This window comes from Sphaerodactylus townsendi, linkage group LG01 (genome assembly GCF_021028975.2).
Source record: "Sphaerodactylus townsendi isolate TG3544 linkage group LG01, MPM_Stown_v2.3, whole genome shotgun sequence".
Lineage (NCBI taxonomy): Eukaryota > Metazoa > Chordata > Lepidosauria > Squamata > Sphaerodactylidae > Sphaerodactylus > Sphaerodactylus townsendi.
In genome coordinates this window covers 73,738,413-73,759,408 of record NC_059425.1, presented here as the reverse complement: position 1 = coordinate 73,759,408, position 20,996 = coordinate 73,738,413, and the positions used below count along the sequence as shown (strand labels likewise).

The window sequence follows — 20,996 nt, the reverse complement described above, 5'->3', positions numbered from 1 at the left end:
CCACCCCCTTTCCCGGTCTCCTGCCTGCGCTGGGCAAAAGGCCACGCCCCCTCTCTGCCCCCGCCCTCTCCTTTTTTCTTCAGGCTGGAAGCCGGAGTTGGCAGACGGAAACTCTGGAGGAGAAGAGAGGGTTGTTTGGGGGTCTCTCTCTGAATCATCTTTTCCCCTTGGAAAGGGGGCGCCGACCACAGCCCGCATCACAGACCGGGGGAAAGGCTACGAGGAGCCAGTCTGCGTTGGACACTGGGGTAAGACACCGGGCTGCTGTGAGTCACATTGCAACGCCCTCCCTTCGTCCTCTTTTTCCCTCTGCCTTCTGCAGCAATACCAGCTCCCAGGACCTGTTTCCAGGGGAGCCTGAAAAGCCTCAAAAGCTTGAGGAATGGCTTCCTGCCTTTCCTGGACTACCTGCTTGTTCACAAGGGATCTGCGGGGGGGGGGGGGTGCGTGTCTCTAGCTGCAACAATGGCAGCGGAGGTACCAGCGTCGCCCGAGATCCCTTGCTAGCCGCCGGGCACCGACAGACACCTTGCCCGGATCTGTCTCTTGCGTGCGCGCATGTCTGCGTCGTGCCCTCCTGCGGCGCCCTGCGGAGGCTAGATCGTCTCCATCTCCGCCTCCTCTCTGGCTTGATAAGACTCTTTTCTCCCCTGCTGAGTCGGACACAAGGACAGTCATTCACCATCCTTCTCCTCCCCTCCCTCGCGCCGCCCCGCTGGTCCCTTTCCTGCGTCGTCTTGCAGTTCCCTGGACCGTCGGGCGCGATGTGCAAAGGGGGAAGGCGGGCGAGAAGAGGCTTTGTTCGCCACCAGTCACTAGTCACATCTCTCGTACTCTGTAGGAATGGGTGGCTTTGTGTGTGTCCGACATGAGGACGAAAGGCGGCGGAGGTGTCTTTGTGCTGAATCCCATCTTTGTTGGTGTGGTCGCCATGGTGGCCATAGTGGTTGGCGATGCTGCTGCTGCTGCAGTCAAGCCCCTTCGTCCTTTTGTAAAAGACGCGGTAGAGGGGGAAAGGAGTGAGCCTTTTCATATGGCCAGTTTCTCTGCTCACTGGCTTTTGCTTGAAACATTCCTTTGCACCCTTCCGAAAACGCACCCAATGCTTCTGGGAAATGGGCCGAGAGAGGCAGGAACAGAGTGGTACCAAATCCATCTCCTCCCCCTTTTCCAGGGATCTTTCTCTGATTTTGTTCTGAGCATTTCCCCTAAATGAAGCACTGTGGCAGGTTTCTGTGAGACATGGCCCATAGAAACGGGGCACAACCCTCTTCCCTGTGATTATAATACAGCCATCTTTTGCATTACCAACTTGGCTACGAGCCATTCTAAGCTTCAGCCATCATGTGTCTGTGTGTGTGTGTCAGAGAAAGAAAATCTAGGTTAGAGTTGCTAAACCCCTTTAAAAAAATCTGCTCCTTTCCTGAACTCTGTTGTTTGCTTCTTCCCTGATTCTTTCTCATTCACCTTGGATCATTTCTTGTTTCTTTCATCCTTTCACTACAGCCCTATTCTCCACCTTCTTCTATTGGTCCTTCCATGGTGCTTCTACTACTGCTGGGATAATAAATAAAAAGTTAGCTGGGGTGCAAAAGAAGGCACACTGGAAAGCACAAGGGGGGTGGGGAGTGCATCCTCTAGTATTCCGGTTTATTACAACTGTGTTGTGTATTTTTAAAGCCTTGTTTCCATTTATGCTAATGACAATGGCTTCCTCTAAGTGTTGGTCTGCTGTTGTGGGTGGGACCGAATTTCTGTGTATCACCATCTAATGAAAACCACTGGAGGTGTCTTGGTTGTTGTTGGTGCAGCAGACTTTGGAATGCGGAATATTTTTTTGTTAGACAGCATAAAGCCTGCCTCTAGCTGCAGCTGAATCTGGCTCTTGCATCGGAAGGTTCAGTTGGTTTTGGATGTTAAAAAATGCTCTAAGGCTGGTTGTCTAGTAACCAATAAATGTTGATAAAGGAGGCCTAGAGTGATCTTATTCAAGCTGCATCCTAATTAATTTTTCTTTTCACAGTGGATGGTAATCTGCCATCAATCTCTGCCAGACTAAAGTGGACTATAAATGAATTAAAAACATAATTTCTAAATCATTAATGAACTGTTACATATACTGCTGCTTGTCCAAAGTTGCCCCCTTCCTTTAAAGTTTTTAAGAAGGATCATATTAGATCGCCATCTTTAGAGAATTTGTCAACTTATATCTTTAGAATGGCATTTACTAACCTGAGATTCCAGGCCATTCCAATGGCAGTGTATAGTGCACGATGTAGTAGTGTGCTGGTACCTAACTACAAATGTATCTGTGGTAGTGACGCAGATGAGGACATTCTGCACTATGTTCTGGAGTGTCATCTTTATGACAACATAAGGACCAAATATATGAAAGGGTTTTTTTCCAATTGCGGGGGATACTGATTACACTGGGAAATTGATTTGTCTATTATCGGATGGTGATCCATACATTACCAATCGAGTAGCACTTTTTGCTCATGCTGCAAGAAGAATCAGGTTAAGTATGGTGTAATGATGTTGTGTTGTATTATTTGATAGGGGTACTTATATTAGTACTAATTTAGTCTATTTTAGCTATGTCAGTATACATGGGGTGTTTTTTGTGAATGCTTTAATTTTATGATGTTGTGTATGAGGAGATTATGAAGGCCTATGGCCAAGACAGTAAACTTATTACTACTACTATATACTGCTGCTTGACAGGTATTTTTGGAAACACCCAAAAGATGTACATAATGAAAAACTGATCATAGAGTTATGTTTGTTAATTACTGGCTATTTGTTATTTTTATAATGCTTTTAATTTGCAGACTGCTTTACTATCTGGCTATGGTTATCTTCACAACAACCTGGGAGGGATGTTACACATGGGGAGCTAAGCCTTAAGAACTGCTGACTTGCCCAAGACCTCAGTGCCGGGTTGATCGTGGGACTCAAAGACATGGTCTCTGAGATCTGACTAGTGATTGGTTGGTCTGAAGGCATGTCTAGATAGCAGTGTCTCTAATGATTGATGTAGCATTGCACTGCATTGTTCGAGCTGAAGGGCCAGAGGAAAGAAATTAGAGTTAACCACAGGATTGCATGCAGATGTGGACATTGGCTTTGGAATCTGGCTAGTCAACTAATCTTTAAGCAGTGATTTAGCTGTGAAGGACTTTGTGGCACATGGTTCTTTGTTAGAAGTTGGGTAAAAGTGTGACCTGATCTGGATACTCCAGGCTAGTCTGATCTTGTCATGAAGGATTATGACAATATCCTTGTAGATATATGCACTGTTTTATTAATATATATTGACACTTAGTAGTATAAGGATATTATTGAATATGCACCTGTTGATGGGCAGATCGTATTGTGATTTATACATATTTATTGTTAGATAAGTAAAAGAATATATTTGTATGCCAATTTGTAGCTTTAGTGTGCTACGTATTGTTTTTCGTTTCAGCATATATCCATGGTTTCATTGGCATACTGGTTTCAGACTTACTGATGAGATCTCTTACTGATGAGATCTCAGAAGCTAGGCAGGGTCGTTCCTGGCAAGGATTTGACAGGGAGACCTCCAAGGAATTCCAGGATTGTGACATGGGGGCAGGCAATCACAGGGCACCTCTGGACATCTATTCCCTTAAAAAACCCAACCAGAGGTTGTCATAAGTCAGATATGACTCCATGGGGAAAAAAAGAAGTTTATCTGTCACTTTTTAAATAAAAGTTTTGCCATATTTAGTTACTGGCAGTAAATACCAAGAAGGAGGGTTGGATTGTTTACTGAGCGTAGACATTACCCAAAGAGTTAGCCCAGCTCTACTTCAAAGGGCTCTTTGTAGCTTAGCAATCATAGAAGTACAGGGTGGAGAAATATTATCAGTTGAGTTATTCAAGTCATGAAATGGCATACTTTGATATGATTAATGTGGTAACCACGTAAGTTTTTGTAATGCCATTTTATTTCTAGTATAAAAGGAGAAGTGGTTGTTTCTCATAAGATTTGGATGTCAAGTAACTGAGGACAATTTGTCAGTATTTTCCTTCATTGCCTAAAAGAGGAACTAGTTTAAGATGAATATTGTACATAATATATTTCCAAAAGAAATTCAAAGCTACATGCACAAATGCTTGTTCTAAACTTCACCTAAAAACAATGTGAAAATAAAATTTGCAAATCAGTCCATCATTATAAAGAATTTTAAAAACATGGTTTAAACCATAATAGTTAATAAGAAATATCTGTTTTATATGCTGTTATCCCAACTCTACTGAAACAGCTTGTGCCTGATCTTTCAATTTTTAAGGCAAATACAATTATTGTCTTTATTATTAAAATTTAAGCAAGAAGACATAGGCCAAAAAGTGAAACAGTTCAAAATTGATGCTTGATTCTAGGTGCCATTCTAAGAACACTTTCCTGAGCATAAGACCATTGAGTAGCCTTTAGTAGGATTCTGGGGAGACCTGCTTAGGATTGCTCTCTAAGGCCGTTTCCGCACGGGCAATTAATGGCGGCCTGGAGACGGTAAAAACGCTGTCTCCAGGCTGCCATTCGCACAGGGGGCGCAGCCGCATCGCAGCCGCGCCGCCCTTGCGCCACCCGCCCGTCGCGAGGCCGGCGTTTCCCCAGAGCGCTTCGAAGCGCTCTTTTTGGGGAAACGCCGCCTCGAAGCCGCTGCCGAGCGAACGGCAGCAGCTTCGCGACGCCTCCCCCACCCGGCACTTACCTTGTCCCCGGGCCTACGGTGCATCGCCGAGGCCTAAGGACCCGCCCCCCTGCCCTGCCCCGCTGGAGCAGGCGTGCAGGGCCAGGGGGCGTGTCCCCAGGCCTCGGCGACGCGCCTGAGGCCTGGGGACATACCGGATTGGCCGGGCGCCGGCGCTCTGCGTGTGGACGGTCCCAGCGTCATCGGGTCGGCGTCGTAAACGCCAACCCGGCCGCTTCCGCCTTCGTGCGGAAACGGCCTAAGACAGTAAAAAGGATTTAAATCATAAATAACATGGCATTATATAAATGTATGGGTTAATCATATTGGGAATACTTTGTGGTGTCTTAAATGCTTATTTTAAAGCTGAAGAAGGTGCAAAAAAAGGAGCAGCAGATCAAGGGTTTTCTTACTGGTAAAGAGACCTCTGAATTTTGAGAAAAGGCATCTAAGTAGAGATATAGTAAAAGTGTCTAAAATAATGAGAAGCATGGGGGGGGAGTAAAACTAAAACTTGGGATCTTTTGATGAAATTATTGGCAGTCGTTTTGAGAATGACAATATATGTGTGTGAAGTGCCTTCAAGTAGCCTCCAACCTATGGTGGCTCTAGAACATTTTATTTCCCTCTCATTGAATGAAATATATTCTCTCAAGAGGATTTGATTATTTCTAGTTTTATTAGGGTTTTTTTTAGGGTTAGATCTGTAAGATCTGTAAATAGTTATTTAACCATGAGAACTTAATTCATCCCAGTGTTCAGATACCGATACTGGGGAACATACTTCAATGCTGCTTTTCTTGTGAGCTTCTGGGGTGGGGTGGGGGGTGTCAATGGACTAATGGTGTAACCCAGCATAGGCAGTTCTCATACTCTTTTGTCTCTCCTTTTTTTCACCTTCACATTTTGTTTCTTATGAAGAACTAGGCCCAGGCCTTTGCTCTTGTACACACATTATATCTGTGGCAGAGATTATTATCTTAAGAGAAACTGCCTTTGTTTAAATGGTCACATAAATCATTCAAATATCTTTCAGTTCTGAAGAGCAGGTTACATTTTTATCCCACTTTTTGCTTTGTTTGAAGCCTCCAAGGCAGTTGGAAACTCTAAAATAACATACCACTATGCATCAACTATTAACAGCATTTAAAATAACAATAGCAAAATTATAACCATCATAAATATGAGCAAATAAGATATCTAGTTCCCCTTTCAAACTGCAAATGGAAAACAGGAATATCTTTACTTGTTTCTGTGCCTTTTCAGTTGTCATGTGTAGAAAAGACATTGTGTACCTTTTGATACGTACTGACCCAAACTGAAACCTAATGTGTGAGCACACTCTTGGTGTTTTGTTCTGCTGTTGATAGCCTGCTATGTGCACCATAGATGCCTAAATGCTGAAATAAATAATGCCTTTGAGATGCAGCTGCAAACAGCCATACTTTGGGGTGGACTAGGTGGGCATGTAAAATCTTTCTACCTTTTCCTGATGCAGAGCTATACAAACACAGTATCTCCAGGAGGTCTTCATATTCTGCACTGCAGAAAATTTAAAAGCATTACCACTAATAATGGCAATAAGGAGACTTTCTTGACTATGAAAAAACTTTTCAGCCTGAACTGTGTAAATTTATTCCCTTTTGGAGGGGAAGGGCTCTTTTATACTTTAGGGATCAAATTTGTACCAGTTAGGAGTCATTCACATTATTTCTAATAGGGCTATAATGTGACATTTGCCTTCCCATTGCATCCTGGATTGGACTAAAAATAATCTTGTTAATCAGAATCTTGTTTGCAATTTTATTAATTTGGAAGAACAGGTTTCTGTTACCATTTTAAGAAACGACGCAATGCCTAATTAAAATTTGGCAGGTATTTGTAAGTATCTTAAATTAAAAGTTACAAAGTCTCTCTATTAAAATACTTTCTAAGCAGCCAAGTTCCTTATACTGCCATGGTAATTTACTGACCACGTGCAAAGCTATCTCAAAGACGTATATGTTAATTAACTGTTAAACAACACTGTCCATAATTATGGATAATCTGTGTTACGTCTTAAACAAAATTAGTCATTTCCTCATTTCTTCACATTAACCCATATACTGACCCATTCTTTCTTCTGTATTCAGTTTTCTCACTGAATTTTTATTCCAGCTACCCTGAGTCGCTGCAAACATCTAGAGATTCAAAGATGAAAAATAAAATTTAAAGCTTTTATATTGATGAGGATTGGATTCTGTTACTATTAGCATTAACAATTTTGACATGTCAGCAGCATTCTAAGAGCTTGTTGCAGTCTTTTTGGGAGGAAATATGTTTCCTAATATTTTAGTACATTTAATTTTTGCCTTTAACAAAACTTTTTAAAAATTCTGTTATTCATTCAAAACAAAAATATTGCTGATTTTCACTTCATCTGTAATGATCATAGTACTTCACTACTTTACTGTAGTATATCCGTGGGAAGTTGAACTATAAATGAACAAACTATATTGCTTTAACTGTTGAGGAAGCAGTGTAGCTGGTAAGAGTACATATCACAGCAAGCAGGTATGCGCTTGATGCAAGAAACTGATTTGGTATGTTACATGCTGGGATACTTACAGTGCAAAATACTACTGTTTAACTGTGTGCCATTTGGATACTGAACTGGGGGAAGGGAGCAAGGGGGTGATGTATAGCCTTGGTTTTAATATCAAAGACAAAAAGGAGGTAACAATAGTATGGCTGCACAATAGAATACATTACTATAGGCAAGATTCAAGTTGCTCAGTGCAACCAAGGAAGATTTGGTTTACATTTCTTCAACAATAGCCCTATCCTACCCCAGCTGCTGGTTGTGTATGTAAATAGCAAACTGCTTTCAAAACTGAGCTGTCCGATATAGTTTGAGATTGACACTGGAATCTCCCCGCTAAAGGAGGGAAGTAAAAAAACAATACCACCCCCCACATGGACTCATGATTAAACTAGGGTTTATTTGTTTTTGTTTTTTAAATTTCAACTTGTAAATATGTAACAGTATTACAAAAGAAAGACCAGGAGCAATAATACAAACTTGAGTCACAGGCTAGTCATAACAGGCCAAGTCTAATATGTGTATACCAACACCTTCAGCCCATGAGAGGATTACAAATCTATGAGATTAAAAATGACCCTGATCACAGAGCAAGAAAGGTTTAATTGAAGGGGTTCAATTTTAATGACAAAGTAACTAGTATATAAAATCCCCAGCCTGCCTGTGGTTTACCTACCTACCAGGAGCAGCAGTGGCGTAGGCGGTTAAGAGCTCATGTATCTAATCTGGAGGAACCGGGTTTGATTCCCAGCTCTGCCACCTGAGCTGTGGAGGTTTATCTGGGGAATTCAGATTACCCTGTAAACTCCCACACACGCCAACTGGGTGACCTTGGGCTAGTCACAGCTTCTCGGAGCTCTCTCAGCCCCACCCACCTCACAGGGTGTTTGTTGTGAGGGGGGAAAGGCAAGGAGATTGTAAGCCCCTTTGAGTCTCCTACAGGAGAGAAAGGGGGGATATAAATCCAAACTCTTCTTCATAATTCGAAACCCAGTTCTTTCCCCTGCTGCAGTCTCTAGCGCTGAATCTCTCACCCTCCCCTTTGCTTTAACAGCCCTCCCTAAAAATGACATCTTCTCTTTCTACTGTGCCTTCTGAGGGTAACTCTGCATACACCCATCAAAGTTGGATGTGGCTCAAGAAAACATGTGCCACAAAATTCTTTGTTACATTGAGAAGAACATTGTTAAACAGTAGGCCTAGGATGCCATGAAATGTAAAATGCCTGTTGTACTTCTGTGCAGAGTGAAATATACACAAAATAATGCGACTCATTTAGAATTAATTGGTGATACCTTAGCTGTACTAAAGTAACCTTCCATACTAATCAAGACCTAAATGAATAGAATGAGATATGCTGATACACCCTTGTTGTATAATTTCATGCTGGAGTCTCCCTTTGAAGTCTCTTTGTAAAAATACAGTCATACTTTGGAGGATAACTTTCCTCCCATTTTGGTTTGCGTCTGAATATTAATGTGCCATAGCCCTCGGTTATCTGGCATAATTTGTCAACATGCTAGGAAGTTTGGGATTACATTCAACATTTGGGAACAAAGAGGGCCTAAGAAGGTGCTATTATTTGCATTTAATGCAAAATATGTATTGTCGAAGGCTTTCACGGCCACAGATGCAGGCGAAACGTTAGGAACAAAATCCACCAGACCACGGCCACACAGCCCGGAAAACCCTCCAGAACTAATGTAAAATAATTTGAGCATTTAATGGTTAAAACCTCCTTAACAGCATCAGGCTCTCAGTGTGTATAAGCACACAGCCACAGCCATGACAGAGTGCTGGGCCTTTCCCCCCTAACCTCTAATATTTGCAAACAGGCCTTTCTGTAACAAATATAAGAACGAGCCTCGTTTTAGGATGTGTGTGTCTTCTTTTTAGTGGTTATGATACTGTAAATCATAGTGTAGTATGTCTAGCACCTATTTTGAAGAACTGCTTTGAAGAACTGGGAAGGAGAAGCAAAGTCAGGATTATGTTTCTAAGAGGAGTTGAAAATCATGATGGATGGGAATGGGAAAGGCCTTGGCAAGTTTCCTATCTTGCGTTCTCTGAGTCTGGAAGTAGGAAATTGTTCATGCAGATGACTGCTGGAATCACCAGGCATCCTGTGAGAAGGTAGGAAGCTAGAATAGGTACCCTATGGACAAGATAGCTACATTCTGCCTAGCTGCGTTATTTACTGACAGATGCACTTGCAAGGGGAACAAGGGTTCAAGTTGAGTAGTTACTATTTCTTCCTTATTATGTATTAGCTTCTTTATTGTCTAACCTGCACAGTTCCAAGTTCTAGTGATTCAGAGGAGATTAAATTGCTTTGCAAACAAAATAATAAACCCCTTTCCCAGTCATTTAATAAGGGAACCAAATGCTTACTGCAATCTCATACTTAGATTGCTACAATGTGCTCTATGTGGGGCTGCCTGTTAAGACAACCTGGAAATTACAACTATGTGTCAGTCTATTGTCAGGAGCTAGCCACTGGAAACATAAGTTGCCCATTTTGAAAGAATTGCATTGCCAGACTGTTTCCTTTGAAATTCAAGGTACTGTTTTTGACATTTAAAGCCCTTCATGACCTGGGACCATATATGTACAGGGCTTTCACCTTTCATATGTCCATGTGGGCTAGCTGCAGTTTTCTGGTAGCCATTTGTTGACTATTTGACCAGTTAGAGTAGTTCATCTAGCATCAACCAGAGCCCAGGCCTTTTTCCACTGTGGATCCTGCTCTGTGGAATGCGCTTCCTGAAGAGGTGGGGGACACACACACCCCGAAGCTCTTCATTTGCACTACGGCTTTTGTTTGGTGGAGGTATTTTAAGGGAAGAAGGAAGGGAAAGATTTGGGGCTTGTCATTGCATTATGGTTTTAATTGGAAGTATTTTAAACTATTGTTGTAAGTTGCCTTGAACTATGAGGATTTTTAAAATTTATTTACTTTATTATTTATATACTGCTTCCCCAGTAAGGCCCTAAAGCCGCTTATATAGATCTCCTCTCCTCTGTTTTATCTTCACAACAACTCGAGGTCATCCAGCTAGCTCCCATGGCAGAGAGTGGATTCAAATCTGGGTCTCCCAGATCCTAGTTTGATATTCTAACCACTATACCATGCTGTCATATAAATGTTTTAGTTAAATCAATAAGTAAAGCACACAGCCCTCAATAATTTTAAAATATTTGGAGGAAAGGAAGCAAAAGATTAACAGAGTGTTAATCCAAGTTCACCATTTTTAAGAAGAGTACTCTGTACACATTTCTGACAAGCACTGACTAGACCTGTGTAGCTTCAGCAAAGTTCCTTCCAAGCACACTCCATATTTATTTTATTTCATTGGTTTTGTATGCTGCCCTTCCCCTCATAGACTGAGGGGGGCTTCCAACATTTTATATTAAACAGTAAAATCTATTTAAAACAACATATAGAACAACATATAAACTGGTGGCTGCAGTTCATTTAAATTACAATCCTGAACCCGCTAAGGAAAAAGGGTGGAAGAAGATGGAAGGTAAGACAAAGGGAGGCTGAGATGGAAAAACTGAAGCTGCCTCAACCACATGTCCGGTGGAACAACTCTGTCTTGTTCTGCATCAGGTCCCGCAGGGCCTGAGTCTCACTGGGCAGAGTGTTCCCTAATTTGGGGGGCAAGGCTGAAAAAGGTGAGACAGACATCTTTCGGACCAGGGATCACCAGCAGATTTTTCTTTGCTGAGCACATCCATCTGGGAGGGGGGGTATACCAGGAGAGATGGTCTCGTAGGTATGAGTGTTTCAGCACTTGACTAATACTATGATACAATACTTATCCTCTATATAACAGAAATGCATACAATTTAATATTGAAAACAACAACATAGAGCAGTGTTTTCCAACCTTTTTGGTATGGTGACCCACAAGTTCAATTTTTTAAATATAGTGACTCATCCAGGACTGGTCCGAGGTTTTTTTGTTGTTGTTGTTGTTGGCACTGTTGGCAAAGTTGGATATTGACATACACCTCAACCTCCCCTTCTCCTCATTGAATATTTCCAAATCCCCCAGTCCTTCTTTGTAGGGCTTAGTATCCAGACCCCTGACCATCTCATTGTTCTTCTCTGCACCCACTCAATTCTGTCCACATTCTTTTTGAAGTGAGGCCTCCAGTACCGCACACAATACTCCAGGAACAGCCTGACCAATGCAGTGTACAACAGGACTATGGCATCTTGCAATTTGGATATTATACCTCTGTTGGTACACTCCCAGATTGCATTAGACTTTGTTTTAGCTGAATCACACTCGCTGCTCATATTTAAGTTAATGGCCCACACATATCTCAGGATCTTGTTCACACATACTGCTACCCAGAAGTGTATCCCCCATCCAGTACGCATGTTCCAATATGTACAGCGCATATATATTGTACATTTGATTGCCCTTTGTGTGTGTTGAGTAATTCTCATGTCACAATTTATGTATGGTTAGCTGTAACTTGGCAATACAAACCCCCCATTTATCCAAGTACTGATCTCTAGTTTCATTCATAAAGTGAACACAGGTTAACTCTCGCAAAGAGATGTGCAAGTTGGATGTATGCGTATGCACTGTAATATCTGAACAGGGTTGGATTATACATGTGTTCGTTCTCACTAGTGAACGAGGCTCTTGTGTAATGGTTGAAATGGGGGTGTGGATTCAAGGAAAGAATATGTGTCTCCAGGGGTCTTCCTTACACAAGGAGAATCCTAGTTCCAAAAAGAAAGATCACTGAGGCTACTTTATCAAGAGATCTGGGACGGCTGTGTAATTTAATGCTCTGAAAATAGCCTTGAAGCTGGAACTGATGTGGAATGGCATGGTAGTGTGAGACCCATTCCAAGAATGAAGTTGTAAACATTTTCACCTTGACCCCATCAATCTATCCAACCCTCATCCTCAACCCTGTGGCAAGGCAGGCATATTTTCAAGAGGAAGTGTAACTTGAGCTGCCGTCAGCCCAATGAAAGCAGCATGTTCTGGAAAGAGGTCAAGGGTTGCCTGGATACACCATGCTAATTTGGTATGGAGATCAGGGTATGAAATGATGATTCTCTCAGCTTTAAGGCATGGAACAAACCTTCCCTTGCAGCTTTCTTCCCCCAAGTTAAGCTGGACACACAAACATGATTACTTTTCACATAATTTGAGGGGGCTTGAAATTGGAGGCCCACTATAAATAGAGTTCACACAGTTTTGCATGTGGAGCTGTTTGGTTGAGAATGGGAGTTAAAGAATAATAACAGTCCAGGCACAATTAATAAAATGCATGTACAATATGGAATGTGAAGTCTCTCCCCAACCACTTTCTGTTCTTTCAAAAACTATCTGCTGTCTCATGCCCAAATTACAGCTTCTTATGCTTCTGGTATTGCAAATCCTCAGAGGAGACCAACATCTTATATTTGCTGCCTCCTGTGTCTGTAGCCACCCCTTTAATTCAAGAGTTCAACTTCTATTGGAAAGAAAAAGCACATATAATATGGCAGTATTCATTCTGATTCTACCACAAAGTGTATAGAAAGCCTCCAAACATTCTCCCTTAGACTTAAGCGTATTCTCTGTAATATTCCAAGCATTATATTGAGTAGTGTTAGTATAAACATGTAGCACATCTAGGAAGACACTGTAAGAAACATTTCCTATAGGTGATTATACATGCTTGGTTTACTTTTTCCTCTAAAAGAGAATGTGTAGCTTAAAGCGTATTGAGAATTCAGAAATTTTTGTCAAAATGTTCAAATTCTTTCAAGAAGTTTGTGTTGCTTGTTTCTTTGTGCAAAGGTTAACATTTCCATTTCCTTTTGAATTAGATGTGCAGTATTTTTTTAACTTTTCTACCTCTCAGTGGATTTAATGCACAGCAACATTTCTGCAAGTGCAAGGACTTCTGCACATGGAGCAAGACTTTTTTTCCTCTGTCTCACAATAGCACAATATCCCACCCCCCCAATCCTGTTCCTAGGGGAGAGGGAACCTCCAGGAACAGGATTTCAGAGGCCTTTTGAACTATCATAGGAGATGGTACTCAAGAAAGTTTTGTTCCACATGGACTTGCTGCATGAGATTCAACATGCTGTGTTAAGCTTTATGCAGAGTGATACTTTCAGACTGGCAATTCAAATCCATTGCAGGGCAGAGCTGATTGCAAGTCTGATTATATATCCCCACTTATTAGGGGTTCTATTTGGAGCCTTTAAGAGATAGTTTATCAGGGAAGAATTAAGAACATAAGAACATAAGAACATAAGAACAAGCCAGCTGGATCAGACCAGAGTCCATCTAGTCCAGCTCTCTGCTACTCGCAGTGGCCCACCAGGTGCCTTTGGGAGTTCACATGTAGGATGTGAAAGCAATGGCCTTCTGCGGCTGTTGCTCCCGAGCACCTGGACTGTTATTATTCTTTAACTCCCATTCTCAACCAAACAGCTCCACACAAGCCTCTAAACTGTTGTTTATCAAGGGCCTTTGCATGCTGTAAGGTCCATGGGGTGGGGGGAAACCCAGAGAAATGACTGTCCAGTGGCCAGCAGGGCTGAAGCATAATTTCTTTCTCTCCATAATAAGTTCATAATAGCCCATTCCCACGTATGCTGTCTTTTGAATCATGAAATGAACGTCTCTTTCATTTTTGAAAGGACGTAAATGGTGCCTTGCAGGCTGGATCTCTGCCTCATGCTTGATGCCTGAGCTCTGGTGGCCAGACTGATAAATTTTGCTCCTAACATTTGTCCTGCATCTATGGCTGGCATCTTCAGAGGCATGTCATGGTAAGATGTATTTCTCTCTGAAGATGCCAGCCACAGATGCAGGCAAAATGTTTGGAGCAAAAACTACCAGACCATGGCCTCACAGCCCGAAACACTCACAACAGCCCCATGGGTGTGTTAGTTCTGAAAATAGACCAGATATCCATTGCTCGAAACCCACATAATCCTGGAATGAGGTTTCATGCCATTTGAAGAATGGACCAATTTGGGCACATATTTATGTCTTTTTTTTACTCTCAGTAGGCGTCCTTCTTTCGTGGTGTTCACTATATCTTATCTTCCCATTTCATGTATCTTGTAATTTCTCTTTCCAGACTTCTGAGCACTGGGATCATGATGGTCACCTATGTCCCTCCTCTTTCAATGGTATCCATCAATCACATGTATAGCTGGAAGGATCAGGGAAACAGTGTGCCCTTCCCTACAACAGGAATCTAGGCTCCCCTTGATTCACCCCACATCAGCAGCCATACACACCTTATGAGTTCACCTTCCACAGCAGTCATGTACATGCACATTCATGCCTTAAGTGACTCAAAGGATCATAATGTCCAATGACTCAGTACTGAGTTCCATATGCAGCAGGGCTTAATTATTCCAGTAGTATTAAAATGCAAAGTATCTTCAGTCACCATGTTCAAGATTACTTCCATCTTGCTGGCTTGAACTAAATGAGTGAGTATGAATGAAGCTTGTTTGGTGAACAGCAAAGCTGACCTTTCCAATTACAATAGTAAAGCAATATTTATGATCTCTGGAGATTTTAAAAAAATGTCTCTAAACTGATTATTTGTAGATCAGAAAATTGCATCCTTTACTTTAAATATGACAGGATTGCCGTCACCAATGAGATCTGATCCTGTGGCGGTAGACGAAGTTGTCTAGCTGCTCCTGTGCTGCAGCAGGCCTAGGAGGAATTAGAAACAGCCTGCTTCCTTCTGAATTGTCACTTTCATAAAGCAGCAGCTTAATGCGTCATATTCTGGAAGGTGAGAGGCATAGGCAGATGGATTGAAAAAATCTGGTAGTTACTGGTTTGCAGTTTTTAGAATCTGCCTTTTTTAGTATATGTTACATCTTTCGTTAAAATACATAAGATTAATTACCTCACAGTACAAATATATAAATGTATATCAACTTTTGTGTAAGGTAGAATGTTTTCATATGAGGGAAGTGCCATTTAACGATCTGGTTAAATGTAACCATGAGTCTACAAACACATATCTGATTTCCATCTTGCTTCTTCTACCTTTGTATATACAAAGCCATGAGTGTAGACTCCCATATCACCTAGCACATTGACCTCTTGTTCTTTAAATAGGTGAAATCCTGACTAGTTTCCAAGACTTGACATATGAGGCTTTTATAGTTTGATTATATGAACTACCAATTTCCAGTACTTTGTTGGTCACAAAAGTAACAGTCGGTCAGATCTTAAATATAATCCTTTAACTTTGTAGGCAGTAATTCTTATGGTTTTTTTTAAAGGGCTTGGCAACCACAGTATTATTTATAATGAGAAGGTAATTCCTAGGCTAAGTGAATTTTATACCAGTGTTTTAATAGACTGGGGATGGGGGGAGGCTGACAAACTGGGAAGGCTGAAAAACCAGGCTGCACCTGGCCACCTGAACCACTGAAGTAAGCACCAATGCATTCCCCCAGGATGACGTCCTCAGGACTGCAACCAGTGTCAGAGTTCCACGCTCACTTATTATCCACAGGGAGATCAGCTGTGATGGGTGGAACCTGTCCCTCTGCTGGATCATTAGAAAGAAGGGAGGGAATTGGAGTTCTGATTCTGGGTTCAGGCTCTGTTCTCTCCCTGCAGAGTACAAAACACGTTCCCTGCAGGCATGGAAGCAATTGATTTTATGGAATACTGCTGTGGTTTAGGGACAACACTGGGGAAGGTTGCCAATTTTTTCAGAATTCTAGCAATGCAAAAAGTAAACTTTTAGAACTGGGAGGGGGACATACTCTATTCCCATAAAAGCTGCCGTGGATACAAGGCAGAGATTTTGTAAAGATGTGGCCAATTTTTTTAAAAAAGAAATCTAGTATAGCTTAAAAGTGCTGTGGCAATTTAACTAGAGATTTAACTCATTAGGTGCCAGGTTTTTTTAAAAAACACTGACTGAATTTTGTTCTGTTACCCTAGAGATAGTTAGCTGGTTCAGCACCAAGGGCCACCCCTAAATTTTTCATAAACCAGAAAGCCACATCTAATTTGCATTATTCATAGAATGATAGATCTGAAAGAGTCTTTATGGCTATCTATTTAGTGGAAGCATCTGCTCAGTATTAGAGATCCATAACTGGAGCATATTTTGCAGATTGCTGTCCAGCCCAGCTTGAAAACCTCCAAAAAAGGAGAGCCCGCCCACCCTTTAGGTACTGACTGCAAATAAATGACAATAACTATTAAAATCTGACCAGCAATCTTCCTGGGAAGAACATGAGGCACTATAATATTTGCTTATCTTAAAAATCACAATTTTTGAACATGATTAATTTTACTGTAAAGTTTATTTTTCTCTTCCTTGTTAAAGTCATTTTGTAATACTTTGTTACAGAACTCATTTAGACTCTTCTTCTAATGACAGAATTCTCCCAATTGTTAAAGTATCCCTGAATTGGTCAAATGCAACTCTGTTAATTATACTGCTTGTAAGTAGAGCTGTTTAGGACTTTCAGATGCTATATCTGATGGAATTCATAGTTGGCACATTCAACTTTCCCCATAACACAATAAGACAAAGCCATAGCTGATAAATTCTCCCTCCTGTACAGCTATTAAAGACATAAAAGTCAATCTGGTGACTTTCTAATGATCTCTCTCATAGCCTAAGGTCTGAAAACATATTTGTCTACATGTTTTTAATACTCGCTAGTTGTATATTAGTGTGTTGGGGACAACAGGCAGCTCTACCAAAGCCCCTTGCTAGTCCTCTATTTTCACAGTGGCCATTTTGCTGCAGAAGAAATGTCACTTTTCACTTGAGTAGCCATACTTCTCCCAGGGGACATTTGACTGGTTGAGCCTAGGTGTTTATTTGGGGCAACATGGCTCCTCTGTTGGGTATTAATAATCTGGTACTGGATGGGAGAAGCAATCAGCCTTGCTTTAAATGAAATATTCCCCCAGTAGCACTGCAGAAGATCAGTGATAGCTCTGGAAATCTTTATGACTCATCAAAAGGACGTGTCAGCTAAAGCAAGATGTTCCTGTGTCATCTTAACTATAGATCTCATGAACAGTTACTATACAAGTAAACAAAGGGGAATCCCCAGGCTGAGCAATTTGTCTTATTGACCCTATCCTTGTAGTTAAAAGGTTCCAGTTAAAGCTACATCTAAATCTGTCATCCCTTGACTTAAATCTTCCTGTTTGTCTTACCCTTCTTAGCAATGCATAACCATTGTATTCGGCTTGCTTTGGGTTTGGAAGCAAATTAAATATGTAGAATTCCAGCACTGAAAGAGACCTGACACACCATCTCAATCAAGTGCCATGCCTGAAACGAACATATCAATTTCCTAAAAGCAGCTCTTTCTTTTTTAAAAAAAGGTATCAAAAATAGCTGGATCCTATGACCTGACTGAATTTGAATATATTTGTTTATTTTTTTGACAATCTTCTACTTTCAACCCATCATGGAAAGTGGAAGTTGAAACACAAGTGATGTACCTCTGCAACTGGAAATCCTGTTTAGACTTCTTCATTGCCCATCCATACCTCCCTGGTTTCTGACCATATGAAATAACTTGGTATTGTGGGGATTTTGTGCTATGTGACCTTGGTCTAGTAATGGCCCAGAAAATCCACAACACCCAGTTGATTCTGACCATGAAAACTTTCGACAGTACATATGAAATTACTTTATACTGTCAAGACAATTGGTCCAGCTGGCCCAGAACTGTCCATTCTGACTGGCAGCTCTCAAAGATATCTGCAGACAGAGCTTTCCTAGTCTGTGCTACCTGAGATCCTCTTCACTGGAAATGGCCAGTGATTGAAACTGGGACCTTTTTCATACAAATCAAGTGCTCTGTCACTGAGCTCAGCCTCTCCCCAAGGTTTCGTCAGGTTACTAACGTATTTTCCATAGCCTTAAATGCCTGAAACTTTCTTTTTAAGATGATCCTCAGTATGCCCAGTGCCAGGCACAAAACCAGTTTCTCTTCTTTGCACAATGTAATCAATTTTTAAAATATTTTTTAAACTTTACCAACTGAGGAAATACAGAAACAAGAAAGAAGTTAGAAACAAGTAACCATAACAATTCCAACACAACTGGGGAAAAAGAAAAATTGTGAAAGAAAAAATTGAGAAAATAAGGAAAAACGAACAAAGAGAAAAGAAAAAGAAAATATATACAGGAAAAGGGGGTGGGGAGGCAGCTTCTAAGAGCTCATAGGTCAGTCACCCTTGCTGATCCCACATTTTCTCAGAACTAGCAGTTCTAATATCGGAATGCTTCTAGTTCATCTGTCAAATTTAAAGTCCCCAGTATCTGGGGAGTTGAGAGCTGAACATACTTGCTCTACAAGCCAGCAAAATCACCCCTGTCAGCAGTGTGTGGTTGGGAGCACTCAGGAGCTCAGCTGAAGTGAAATAGCCTTTCCCCCAGAAGTCCGCAGTTCACAGAGCCCTTTGATAGACTGTTGGCTAATAATTTCTTGAAAACCTGGAAGACAGGCAATTCCACAACATGCTGTTGCTTAGTGGTATAACATCTGATTGGCATGGAGAGGGTCTCAGGTTCAATCCATGGCATCTCTGGTTAAAAGGGTCAGTTAGTCAGTGATGTGGAAGACCTCAACCTCAGACCATGGAGAGTCCCTGCCAGTCTAGTTAGACAGTACTGATCTTGAGGGACCAAATATCTGATTCAGTGTAAAGCGTCTTCATGTGTTTATTCTCCACCCACCATTGCTGAAATGACTATTTGAGGTTTAAGTTAAGCTTACCTGCTTAAGTGTTAAACCAGCGAGTGCTTCATCCTTTGTAGATAGGCTGGGCCATGGTTTCTTCTTTAATCTAAATTGATAAATCCTCTCCATCCCACCTTTTGTTGTAGCTATTTGTAACTAGTTCATTTGATCATTGTTTCCCAATAGCAGGAGCGTTGGACTCTCAGCTTGGAATGACTCGGGATGGACTCCCATCTTGAAATGGTTTTGATTCAGATTCCAGGGGTCTGCTGGAAGAATGATGGATGGCAAGGGATGGCATGTTATTTTGTTAATGCTGTATTGTGAACCAGTGGTATAGTGGTTAAAGCAGGCATCTCGAGTGGGGCTCCAGGCAACACCTTTCCTGGTTCCCACCAAGTATCTTTAGAACGTAGATGGGGCCTGGTGGGACTTTGCCCTGCAGAGCTTCTGACTGGCTGTGCAGATAGTTAAAAGTTGCTTTGGCAGCAACTGCCACTATAGTATGAAGATCTTTATTGCATGACTGATGGTAAACAGTGAATGTACAAGAAGATATTTTTAAGCAACTTGTTCATTTTAAAGAGCATCAAATTAAATAACTTTATGGTCATAGACAAGCATTAAAGAAATAACTTCAGCAATAAGATTTCTGCATATAATTCTGATACACATCAGATACATAAGGTGCATGACGTATAGCCTCAGTTGGTAGACGTGTATTCGTATGTTCAGTTATCAGAATCTGAAAACATCAACAGCAGTGTGTGAAAATACAAAACAGAAAAAGTGCTGATTTAAAAAGCGCTTAAAATTCAGTCATATACTAGACAATGCAAGATCATCATTCACATCTACAATATCTGTGTTGACCCTGTGCCCCTACCTGTCTTACCTTTTTATTTACAGTCTCTGTCAGCAAGGATATATGAAAGAAGGGTCTTCCTATTTCTTCCTGGAAAATGAGCCACTGTAGTGTAAAGAGCATCTTGTTAAACAGATCTTCTGATGCAATTTATGAAGAGTTACTATTAGAATTATGCATGACCTTACTCCCTGACATGTTGTGATTGGTTCTACCTCCTGCAGCAGTCATTTCATAGTCAGTTCTGCCTTCTGCTGCATCCTGTTTTGTGTTTGTGTCCACCACCCTTTATCAGAATTCAAGAGGCACCCATAGGCTCAAAAAGTTTGGGAACCCTAGGTAAACTGTGAGACTAGGATCTCTGCCATGGAAGGTTGCTGGGTAATCTTTGGCCAGTCGCACACTCTCAGCCTAACCTACATTGCAGGGTTGCTGTGAGAATAAAGTAAAGGAAAAGAGAATGATGTAAGCTGATTTGGGTCCCCGTTGGGGGGAAGTCATGGTGTAGATGAAATCAATCAATCAATCTCTGTTCCTTCTCAGGCTTCCAGCAGCTCCATGGGAAGTTGTGGAAACTATGAACAGGTGCCTGGAAGCAGTTTTGGGATGGATAAGAGCTAACAAAGTTCCAACAAAATAGAGGTGCTACTGGTAGGCAGAAGGCTTGACTCCGGTATCAGAATATCTCCTGTTATTCATGGGGTTGCACTCCCCCTGAAAGTGCAGGTTCATAGCTTGGCTGTACTCCTAGTCCCAGGCTTCCCGTTGGATAAACTGGTGGCAGTGGAGTAGCTCTGATGCATGCCCTGGTAATTTCTAGATTAGGTAACTGCAGTGTTCTTTATGTGGGGCTGCACTTGATGACTCTCTAGAACAGGGGTAGGGAACCTGCGGCTCTCCAGATGTTCAGGAACTACAATTCCCATCAGCCCCTACCAGAGGCTGATGGGAATTGTAGTTCCTGAACATCTGGAGAGCCGCAGGTTCCCTACCCCTGCTCTAGAACAGGGCCCTCTAACCTATGGCCCTCCAGATATTCATGGATTATGATTCCCATCAGCCCCTGCCAATTGGCTATGCTGGCAGG

General features: G+C 41.6%; 1 protein-coding gene across 3 annotated transcripts in view; it reads left to right on the top strand.

Moving 5' to 3' along the window:
- Positions 1-85: 85 nt before the first annotated feature.
- Positions 86-20,996, top strand: part of TMEM63B (transmembrane protein 63B) — an 84,814-nt gene continuing 63,903 nt past the window's right edge. For all 3 annotated transcript variants that reach the window (XM_048483402.1, XM_048483393.1, XM_048483386.1), the window contains exon 1: positions 86-248. The gene's annotated coding sequence lies outside the window, so the exon portion shown is untranslated. The remainder of the gene's footprint in view (positions 249-20,996) is intronic.